Source organism: Haemaphysalis longicornis, unplaced genomic scaffold, assembly GCF_048455015.1.
Source record: "Haemaphysalis longicornis isolate Haplotype H1 unplaced genomic scaffold, Haemaphysalis longicornis Haplotype H1 scaffold_1, whole genome shotgun sequence".
Taxonomy (NCBI): domain Eukaryota; kingdom Metazoa; phylum Arthropoda; class Arachnida; order Ixodida; family Ixodidae; genus Haemaphysalis; species Haemaphysalis longicornis.
This window is the reverse complement of record NW_027526203.1, coordinates 380,359,408-380,370,966: the sequence shown is the minus strand read 5'-3', so window position 1 is coordinate 380,370,966 and position 11,559 is coordinate 380,359,408. Positions and strand designations below refer to the sequence as shown.

General features: G+C 48.5%; 1 non-coding gene across 1 annotated transcript; it reads right to left on the bottom strand.

Moving 5' to 3' along the window:
• Nucleotides 1-5,918: 5,918 nt before the first annotated feature.
• Nucleotides 5,919-5,990, bottom strand: Trnap-agg (transfer RNA proline (anticodon AGG)). The gene has a single exon. It is a non-coding gene; the product is annotated as a tRNA-Pro (tRNA).
• Between the last annotated feature and the right edge of the window lie 5,569 nt (nucleotides 5,991-11,559).

The following is an 11,559-nucleotide window of genomic DNA, read 5'->3' as shown; positions in this document are numbered from 1 at the left end:
AGGCTGCCTGACTGGGCTGTGATGACGAAACCCAGAGCACTAGACAGAAAAATGGCTGCGGCTTAGCTCAGCCAGAGTCCTTCATTGAAGGACTCTGGCTCAGCTAACCCAGGATAGGCAAAACGAAAGCTTTGTTTAGCCAGGTTAAGTCTCGGTTTCACTTGGTTCACCTTTGATTTAGCTGTAATTATTATACTTAGGTATACACTCATCATTAAGCCAGGTATGACGGCAGTGCCCGTACTTCATACCACAAGCTCAAGCTACGTTCAGCACTGTGGAGGCTACATTGTTGTCAACAGCCCTCCCACTGAGTGCGCCTAACTCACCGCGAAGAAGCGACAAAAGGCGCCGAGGCCTTGCGGTTCCACCTGCCGAGAGGGGAAAAGGACGTTTCTTTTCAATACCCCCTTCGCGGTGAGTTAGGCGCCCAGAGGGGGCGGACTGTTGACAACAATGCAGCCTTGTGGTATGAACTATATAGTTCATACCACAAGCTAGGTGCAGCACTGTGGAGGCTACATTGTTGTCAACAACCCGCCCCCTCAACGCGCCTAACTCACCGCGAAGGAAGCGACAAAAGGCGCCGGGCCCTCGCGGTTCCACTTGCCGAGAGGGGAGAAGGGAATGTCCTTTCAGGACCCCCTGCACGGCGAGTTAGGCGCCCTCAGTGGGCGCACTGTTGACAACAATGTAGCCTCCACAGTGCTGCACCTAGCTTGTGGTATGAACTATAGGTCTGTGGCTATACATGGCTGTGATAAGGTCACTCGTTCACTTCATCGTCCACGGCCGTTGGGGCTGTCACAAATTAGTCCAAAGCCTGCCTTTGTCGGTGGCTAGGCATGGCTGGGATTAGGATTGGGTAGACACGTTTCAATGAAGCAGCTCGCCGGGCGATATCTGCGGGATGGTCAGACGCCGCTTGCCGACGGCGGCTCAAAGCCTCCCGCTCCCGCGCGACTGCGAAATGCCGGGCAAGTTGGCTCATACTATGCATAAAAAGAACCAGCGAAAAAAGACGCAAGACACGAGAAGAAAGAACAAAATCAGATTTTATACAAAAGAGGTTCCCACTGCAAGACCATCAGATTTCTTGATTTAGAACTTACCTTCATGCGTTGGAAATATTCCTACGTGTGTTCTAAATATTCTCCGGGGTCTAACAATGCGCTTTTGCCGTATATTTCGGCGCACTTGAGCTGGTAATGCGGAACATAGCGAATTTGTGCTTTGTGAACGCTCAAAACAAAAGTTGCCCGCATGTGATGCAACTAAGCCTCGCAGAACTGGTTGAACTTTTTGAAGCATCTGGCTGTCCCTCTCATGTTTTGCTGGGGATCGAAGTGAATCTTTGAGCGAGAAAAAAAAAAAAGCTTCTGCAAAGTTTAGTACCCAGAGGAAGAAGAAAGAAAAAAGATGAAAGTGATCCCCTACTTCCACAGGACTTCACGTGGGCTAAAAAAGTAGCCCAAAGATTTCTGCCCCCGTAAACTGTCTGGTTTGTGTTTCCAAATCTCTGTTGCCCAGCGAAAGGCGACCCCTTGCAAGAAAAACCACCAAACAGGGTTCACTTCGTGTGCGGTGAATGGTGATCTACTCAATCCCATGGATTGTCCTGCGGAAAAATATATATCGGACAAACGAGTGGCTGCCTTAATGTTCGGCTGAGGCAGCGCCGCACAACTCTGGGCTCAGGCACGGCTAGCAATTTAGCATTACACGTAAAAAAATGCCAGAATTGTATACCCAGGTTTCACCTCGCCAGCACTGTCGGGAAAAATCAAGACGTGAGCGTGAACTGCTCGAGGCATGTTTAATAAGAAAACATAAGGAGACTTGCGTCAGCGATTCCTCGGTGGTATTAACGGTTAAGAACATCAATTTTTATCTACGTAACTTCATTTCTTCATGTTTGCCAAAGTGTAAGCGCGCATGGGAAGCGCATATAAATGTCTTGCTTTTTTTCCGGAATAAATCCGTAAAAAAAAAAAAAAAAAAAAAAAACAGCGGCATGTTTGTGTTCTTCTCGTGTCCTGCGTCTTTTTTCGCTGTTTTTTTACGTTCAGATCAGACGGCCCAGCCTCCCTCTCACCCATGTCAAAGCTGGCACTGTTAGGCGAGCGCGGGCAAGTCATGTGGTCCGACGGTGACCCAGCTGCGGAGAGCGCATTCGCCAAGCCGGCGGCGGCTAGCGCACGCGGCGGAGCTCGGCGAGTCACGTGATGTGTTGCCAACGCTACGGCGCATCATCATCATCATCCTACTCAGGTCCACTGCAGGACGGAGGCCTCTCCCACTAATTCCAACCGCTCCTGTCCTGCGCTGCTCGAGTCCACGGTTTACCCCCGCATTTTTTTTATTTCGTCCCTCCATGGGATTAATGGTCTTCCCTTTCTTCGGGACCCATCTCCTGGTATAAACTCTGTTGCCCTAACTGTCACCGGTTGTCGGTTCGTCTCACTACAGCCAGCCCAAGGAAATTTATTTTTCTTTATTTGAACTATGATATTTTATACTCCAGTTGGTTCTCTGATCCAAGTAGCTCGTTTCCTGTCCCCGAGTGTTACTCCTAATATTAATCGTTCCATGGCCCATTGAGCCGACCTAAGTTTGCTTTCTAGTTGCTTAGTAAGGCATCAAGTTTCAGCTCCGTATGTCATAAGCGGCATTATGCACTGGTTGTAGATTTTTCTTTTGAGGGGCAGAGGTAGCTTACTTTTCATTATTCGGGAGTGCTTGCCGAATGCTCCCCAACCCATACCTATTCTGCGCCGAATTTCTCTCTCGTGGTTGGGGTCAGCACTAACCATCTGTCCAAGGTAGTTATATTATTTTACTTCTTCTAGCGTCTCGTTTCCTAGGCTGTAGAGGACGTTTTTGGCGTGCTTATTCCTCATTACTTTAGATTTATTCATATTTATTTTTAGCCCCAGGGCCGTGCTTTCTGATTGTAATTCCTCAAGCATTGTTTGCAGGTGTTCTGCGGTCCCACTCAGCTAGACTATGCCATCCGCAAACCTCAAATGGCTCAAGTATTCCCCGTTTATCCTCAATACTATGTTTTCCCAGTCAAGCTTTCTGAATACTCCTCCCAGACATACTGTGAATAGTCTTGGCAAGATGGTCTCTCCCTGTCTTCTTCTCTTTCGGATCAGGAATTTATCGCTTCGCTTGTGGAGGGTTATCCTGCCCATGCATTCCTTATATATGTCTTGTATATGTCTCCTCTATTCCCTGGTATTTTAGTGCTTCTAGCGCGGCTGCGGTGAGTACGAAATAAAACGCTTTCTCATAGTCTATAAATGCAATGTAAAGGGGTTCAGTGTATCCTGCAGATTTTTCTATCACTTGATTCACAACATGGATGTGATCCATGGTGGAGTACCTGTCCTAAACCCAGCCTGCTCTATAGGTTGTCGGAAATCCAGGCTGTCACCTATGCGGCTAACTATAACTTAGGTAAATAGCTTGTAAACAGCTGAGAGTAGGCTGATGGGTCTGTAGTTCTTGAGGCCCTTGGGATCTCCCTTCTTATAAGAATCGAATAATGTCGGCGTTTTTCCACGCTATGGGCTATTTTTGAGTCGTCAAGCATTCAGAAAATAGTACAGCAAGCCTTTCAAGTACAACTACTCCTCCCTCCTTCAAAAGGTCCATGGTTATGCCGTCGTCACCTGCAGCTTTTCCTCTTTTCATGCCTTCGAGAGCCTTTTTTACCTCTTCTTTAGTTACTAGTGGGACATCGCACGTTGAGCTTGTACTCTCAGTAGTTTCCCCTGGTCTAACGTCCCTGGCATACAGCCTGGCGTAGAATCGTTCTGCTACCTTTATTATCTCGTCCAAGTTGTGCGTAATGTTACCCTGCTCATCTCTGAGTGCGTACATCCCGTCTTTGCCGATGGCAAGTTTTCCCTTAGTTGCTTTCAAGTTTCCCCCTATTCGCAGCGTTTCCTCGATCACTGCCATGTTATATGCACGAATGTCGCTTGTTTTACTTCTGTTAATTAGTTTCGAAAGCTCGGCTAATTCAGTCTGATCTGCCGTATTTGACACTTTCATGTTCTTACGTTGGGCAATTAGTTCCTTAGTTTTCTTAGTTGGTTTTCAGTTTGTTCCCTACATGTTGATTCTCCCACCGTTGCTGCTGAGTCACTATGTGCCGAGGTTGTCATTTAGCCTGTCTACGCTCACCTTGTTCTGCTCGTTTAGAAGAGAGAATTTGTTTTGAAGAGTTATTTTAAACTCCTGCGATCTGGCCCTGACTGAATCCCCCTTTCTCTGTTGAGATTCAGCCTTAGCTTGCATCTAACCATCGTATGATCACTGCTACAAACTTACTTACCACCTCTACGTCTGCACATCACCTAAAATGAAGTCATTTTCGTTTTTGGTTGTACCATCGGGACTTTTGGATCTCCATTTCCTGTTATTTCGTTTGTAAAGGAAGGTGTTCATCAACCTCAAGTTATTCCTCTCTGCAAACCTCACCAGTGTATCTCCTCGACTGTTGCGATTGTCTATATCGAAGTTTCACATTGACCTTTATCCCATTTGCTTCTTACCGACCTTTGCGTTAAAGTCTCCCATTACAATCGTGAACTGTGTTGTTGCCTTCTTCATTGCTGATTAGACGTCCTCGTAGAAGCCGTCTACGGCTTCATCACCATAGTTCGTAGTTGGCGCATAGGCCTGTACAATCTTTAACCAGTATCGCTTGTTTAGCTTGATCACAACAGCTGCGACTTCCTCGCTAATGCTGAAAAACTCCTCCACGTTTCCTGCTATTTCTCTGTGGATTAAAAATCCTACCCTGAGTTCTTTCTTCTCTTGGGGTTCACTGTGCACAGAATATGCCCACTAGTGAGCCCCATGAAGCCTTCTCCTGTCCTTCTAACTTCGCTTAACCTTATAATATCCCACTTAATGTCCGAGAGCTCCTCTAGTAGTACAGCTAAGCTTCCCTCACAAGGCAAGGTGTGTGCGCTGAACGTTGTCAAGGTCAAGTTCCAAAGGCGGACTGTCCGGACCCAGAGATTCTTAGCACCCTCTGATGTATCGCTGTTCTGACCGCCGCCGTGGACAGGTGCTCTACAGCAGCTGGGGACTGAGGGCCGAGAATCGAGTTGGTTAGTCATGGGAGGCGGCGGCCAACTACTACACCAGGGTGGCCAGGTCCTTCTTTGGTGAGAGTGATTGATTGATTGTAGGGTTTAACGCGCCGACGCAACGCAGGCGATGAGGCGCGCCGTAGTGGAGGGCTCCGGATTAATTTTGACCACCTGGGGATCTTTGACGTGCACCGAAATCTCGCACACACGGGCGTTTTTGCTTTTCGCCTCCATCAGAAAAGCGGCCGCCGCGGCCGGGAATCTAACCCGCGACCTCGTGCTCAGCAGCGCAACGCCTTAGCCACTGAGCCACCGCGGTGGGTCTTTGGTGAGAGTGGGCTGTTTGTGTCCCCAAGAGCCTTCCTTCCAAGCCTTCCAAGAGAGAGAGAGAGAGAGAGAGAGAGAGAGAGAGAGAGAGAGAGAGAGAGAGAGAGAGAGAGCGGGAGAAGTTTTACGAGGCCGACGTTGCTGTGCACGCCTGCAGTGATACTGAGCCAGCGTTTGTCGGATTTGCTTTTTATATGCGCGGTTCTGAAGGAATTAGCTGAGACGCTGGATTACTGATGAGAGATTCACTGACGTCTTGCCGTTGGAAAAGTAAGCCATGCGCCAAGCATGCGCATGGACAAGCAAAAGAAAGCATGCGTCGAGCCCAAGCCGGCGGCGGCCAGCGCACGCGGCGGAGGCGGAGCTTGGCGAGTCACGTGATGCGGTGCCATCACGGCGCAGCTGCGGTCAAATTAAGGTGCGACGGCAAAACTCGGCTCGACTAGGTTACTAAAATGTTGGTTTAAAAAAAGAAAATCAGGGCTCGTCCGGGATTTGAACCCGGGACCTCTCGCACCCTAAGCGAGAATCATACCCCTAGACCAACGAGCCAGCTCATCAAAGCAAAGGTTACCTGCCAACGGTTCATTTGTGGCGTGCGGGACAAGAAACTCCCAAAAGCGGCTGTGTAGTGTAGATGGCGAGCAGTGTAGATGGCGGAGCGGAGCAGTGTAGATGGCGAAGCGATAGGGCGGGGTGATAGGGCGCGCTACGTAAACATAGAACTGCTGTGGAGAATGATGAAACTCCAGGGATTAGATTACGAGTTAATACAGTTCCTTATAGCAATCTATAAAGATAATAGAGTGCACCTTAGATGGGAAAAACAAAAATGTGCCCAGCAGGTCAACACCCATAGCGGACTGAAACAGGGATGCCCTTTGAGCCCAATACTGTTTATGCTTTACATGGCAGGGTTAGAAAAGAAACTGGTAGAGAGGTAAGTAGGGTTCAACAAAACGTATATGCTGCAAGGCGAAGTGGTACAACAGCGTATTCCGGGAATGTCATACGCAGACGACATTGTTCTTTTAGCTGATAACCAGACCGATATGCAACGGCTCTTAAATATTAGCGGCCAGGAAGCCACCGACCTCGGTTAAAATTTTTGCGCAGAAAAATCGGGAATAATGATTTTGAATGACACTACCACTGACGCAATGTCTATCCAGCATGGCGAATTACCCAGAGTGAAGGAATATAAATATTTGGGAGTGAGGATAAACGAAGGGGATAACTACTTAAGAAGTCTCGAGGAGCAACTTAAGGGTAAGGGAAAGCGAAACGCACCTATAATGGAGCATAGAACTCTGTGGGGGTATAACAAATATGAAGTAGTGAGAGGATTGTGGAAAGGAGTAATATGGTTCCGGATCTCACATTTGTGAATGCTGTACTCTGCTTAAAATCAGACGTTCTATCAGGCCTTGAAGTGAACCAGAGAACAGTAGGCCATTTGGCCTTAGGCACGCATGGAAAAACAACTAACGAAGCAGTGCAGGGAGATATGGGCTGGGCGTCGTTTGAAGTTAAAGAAGCGCAGAGTAAAATATGTTTTTAGAGGAGGATGAGAGCAATGGATCAACGTAGGTGGGCAGCTAAGGTGTTTAGGTACCTATACTTGAAAAGCGCGGACACGCAGTGGTTAAGGAAGACTAGAAGGCTAACGATGAAATACGGAAAGAACGGTGGAGAATCCAAAACAGCCAAGGTAACCAAAAAAGAGGCAAGGCAGTTAGAAACGCATAAATGGAGAGAAAAAATGGAAGCTAAAACGATGTACAGGGCGGAGAAATTGGTCATCAGAAAGGAAAATGTCTACGATAATTCCCAGGGCAGAGCTTTGCTTTTGTGGCTAGAGCAGTTTGCTTGCGAACTAAGAGCTTTGTGGGGAAGTATTTACAAAATGATGGGGTATACGTGGTCTGCGGAAAAGAAACAGAAACTATGCGGCACATAGTGTTAGAATGCGAGGGTATCCATCCAAATCTACATGAGGGAAATATTGGGCTTCCAGAAGCCCCACGATTTAAGGGTAGCACAGAGGAAGTTAACTTCAAGGCTGTCGAGGCGACGAAAAGATTAGAATGCTGGCGGATGAAAATCAGAGAGGGGAATATTGCTTAGGACAGTTACCACCTGTAACAGGGAAAAAAAGTATTTTGTGCCTGCCCCAAGCAGAGCTAGTATTAAACCAAGAGTATAAAACATAGGTGTATTAGTCCTTTTTGGTAAGATGACACGTCATCACCCCGCTACAAATGGGAAATCAATAGCAATCATCATCAATCACCATCATCATCATTGCCCAGCGTTCCCCGCACGCAGGTGACTGCTCGCACCGGCGGGCGGGTCGGCGGGACGGCTTTGTCGTCTGCTTTAGCGACAGTTTTATTGGGCCTGTTTTGGCGCTACTTCGCGTCCATTGCTCGCTTTCTTCGCACGGCTTGAGTAACTTTTTCGACAGCACCTGCTCGGTAACCCGGACCCGACAGAATTAAGTGAGCGTACGGCAAAGATACGTTAGGGATTGGTTTGCAGGGCGGGAAAACAAAATGTAGAGACCACATACAGGCATCTGGCCGCGAGATAAACGCTACCTTTTGCGCACTGCTCACTGCAGACGCAGTTGAAATTACCCATAAAGAGGACTTTTCGTTGTGTGCGAAGGAACTTTCCCAGCGACAAGAAAAAGGGATTGCGCTCTCGACAATTAACTGGTGCATAGAGGCAAAACACCCCCAATGACAAGGTCACAGCAAATAAAACGCCCGGAAGCATCTACACTGCAGGAGAGACAAGAAAACCCTACTCGCTTGCTGATGAAAAGAAAACAACCGCCAGACTAGCCGGCGGAGGGAGTGGCGCATACACTACAGTGTTCTAAAAAGGGCTCTAATGCGGCCGCTGTGTCCTCATCACCGCAAAGCTTTGTCTCCTGAATAGCGGGGATGCTTACGTTCATCCGCTTAATGAGACGTAAGAGCAGCTTACGTAATTTCTCCTCCAGCTAAACCACCCTTGCGGATGGCCTTGAACGTTTGAGGCTTTACTCGCTTTTTGGAGCCGGCCAGTGGCAAGCATCCACTAACCCCCGTGGCCACGTCACCATGGCCCAAAACAGTGGACGCCTGCTTTTTGCCGGCACTGGAAGATTTGTCTTCGCTGTCAGCTGGAGCAGGCCTCTTCATCGGTTCACTGCCGGCACCCGAAACGCTCTCAGGCAGAACCAAGGCATCCGCCCCCGATGGGTATGAAACATCGCTGTGAAAGGCGACTTGACCGTCAGCGTCAACATCCCCAGAAGACATGTAGCTGCGATCACTTTCACTTGCCGGAAGGGGCACTGCAGTGTGGTCTTCATTCAAAGCGTCATCTGGAGTCGGTAGGTGCGTGTCCATTAGCTCTTCCTGCTGCTGGTCACATGACATTGCCCTAGACTGGCTGTGGGCACATATCCTTGTTTTCTCCTGCTGAAGGATCCGTAGGCATAGCCGTCCCATTTTCCGACAGCATCGACTGGCTAATCTCTCCTGTCGCATAAACGACCTCGGTGACGTCCATTACATGGGCGGAGAGGTCCTTAACAGTCGATGGTTCCCGACCTTGGCGGAGCTTGTCAGCGTGCGCAATGGCGCATCTCTCAGCGGTGTGACCATATCGCCTACACTCGCTGCACCGAGGTGTTCGGCACTGTCTCCGCACGTGCCAGTCCTGCTGCAACCAGACTAAGAGGTGGCCGACCAGGAATCAGTTCTAAACTTAAATAAATGTCCATCATATGCGGCACCTCAGCGGCAGAGACACCGTCTTCAAGTGTAAGGGACACTTCCCCAGCTCCAGTTTCCCTGCGGTTTATACCTGGACACTGCCACATTTCGCGGACGACGGATTGGGTAGTTCCAAATGGTTCAAGCGCTTCTGTAATCCGACGGTTCTCCATGTGACGCGGCACCCAAAGTAACTTCATTTTGATGTTCCTTGTGTCCGGGTCAAACACCATACACTTGAGTTTCTTGACGGTGATGTGCTCGAGCTGAGCTAACTTGTGCTTCACGACGCTGGAGGCGCAAGTTAGCATCTACACGTGACTCATTTCGTATTGACCAATGCACAATACGTCGCGAAGGTTGATCACGCGAGCCAGGGCATCCCTGAAGTCGGAAGTATGGTATCGACGGCCTTTCAAGTCCGCAAGTCCGCATGCAGGAAAACGGTGTTCAGGACAACATTACTGGTTGAGAGACGGGCTCCAAAAGAAAAAAAAGAAAACCAGGGCTCGTCCTGGATTTGAACCCGGGACTTTTCTCACCCTAAACGAGGATCATATCCCTAGATCCCTTTGACGAAAGCCAGAGCACAAGAAGAATAAATATTGACTGCGTATCTGCTCACTTCGCTGCAAATTTAGTCGAAAGACGATATAGACGATAGTCTTCTGTCGCCCCTGCTACGTAAATTCCTCTCCTCTCCCTCCCGCCCCCACCTCTCATGCTTTTATCCTCCTGTCTCGCTTTTCCCACGATAAAGACGACGGAGGTTTTCTCGCCAATTCAACTTTACCTCGTTTTTCTGCTCGGGCGCGAGCTTTTTGTATTTTTCGGTCAAAATATTGGTTGCAACGCGTATTTTTTATCAAGCCTACATCATCAAATATCAAGCGTACATCTACTTTCAATCAAAAGAACACGTAGTTATGTATTGATGTTTTGCCTCAAATATGTATAATGTTTTGTTTGCTCAACGAGCAGCCGTGGTTCAAAAAATGTTGACGAGTGTGAAGCATGGTACCAGATTTAGTGGTTTGGAAAGTTTCTGCCTATATAAACTTCTTGTTTCAAAATTCTTTTATATTTCGGCCGGGTGGCTGAATCGAGGTACCGACAGACAGACATAAACACCAAAATGTTCGGGTTCAAGTTGCCCAAGAAAGACTGTCGTCTTTCATAAACCGCCATGGGTAATTCGTTTTTCAGCGAATAATTTTGTTCTCAGCAGAATCTGCATGCGTATCATTGGCTCTGATGAAAATATTCATAAGCGGAACTATGCCAGAGTGGCGTGCACGTTGTTCCAACACGCACATCACCAATATACACGTGTTCAGTGTTTCCATGTGCACCTTTTTTTTTCTTTCTTTTTTTCTTTTTTTTTAGCGAAGCTGTGTATCGCTAGGATCCCAGGGTCTTGCGCCGGCGGAAACAATTTACTTAGCGGGTGTGTTTAGCCAATGAAAAAAAAAATTACAAAAATTAAAAGGTCTCAGGGCCTCCATATTTTGGTACAACACCTTATATTGTCCTGAAAAAATGCTTCCTAAGCAATGCAATTAGAGGTGAAGAAATGTAAGCTTGATCTTTGTAAGCTGGCTTTCCCACTTCGTGTGTTGCACATTGAAGCATGGACATCTGCGGTTACAGGTCCACTTTGTACTCCTCTTCGCCGCCGGCTCTTCCCCTCGCCCCCCCCCCCCTCCCCCTCCTCGCTGACATTGCGCAATGCCGCGCGCTCTTCGGCGGCCACCTGTGCGGGGCAGTAGAACCTGCGCCGTGATTGGCGTAGCTACGTTATAATAAGGAGGAGGAGGTAGCCTTTATGGTGGCAAGAAGACTCTACGTCAAGTGGGGGAAGGGGCAGTAGAAGGTGGAGGGTTTGTAACTTGGGGTATCTTAAATGCGTACAGTTCGACCCAAAACAGGTGGGCTCCTTGAGAATGCTGGAGAGGCCGCGTGGGGTGAGGAGAGCAGGCTCACGACTCTAGACTGCTCGCGCTAGACCGTTTTTTAGGGAAAAGTGTGCAATTAAAGCCACCATGGAGGGTTCCAGTGTACGAGGGTCGATGTAAAGAGAGGTTGTATTTGGAGGAGGCTTGACGGTTCTGTAGCGCGCGAACTTCGGGCAGTGCCAAATTAGCTGCTGGAGATTGGCGGGAGTGGGGAGGCACAGAAGGGACATCGAAAACGCCATTGCCTCTACCCACCAGTAGTATGTGTCCTTGGTCTGCAAGGCAGGAGGAGGAGGAGGAGAAAACTTTATTGAACAGGTAGATGGAGCTTGTAAGTGGGCGGGGTCCTCAGTCCAGGACTCCGTTGGTATGGCCTGCCGTCTTCGCCCTTTCAGC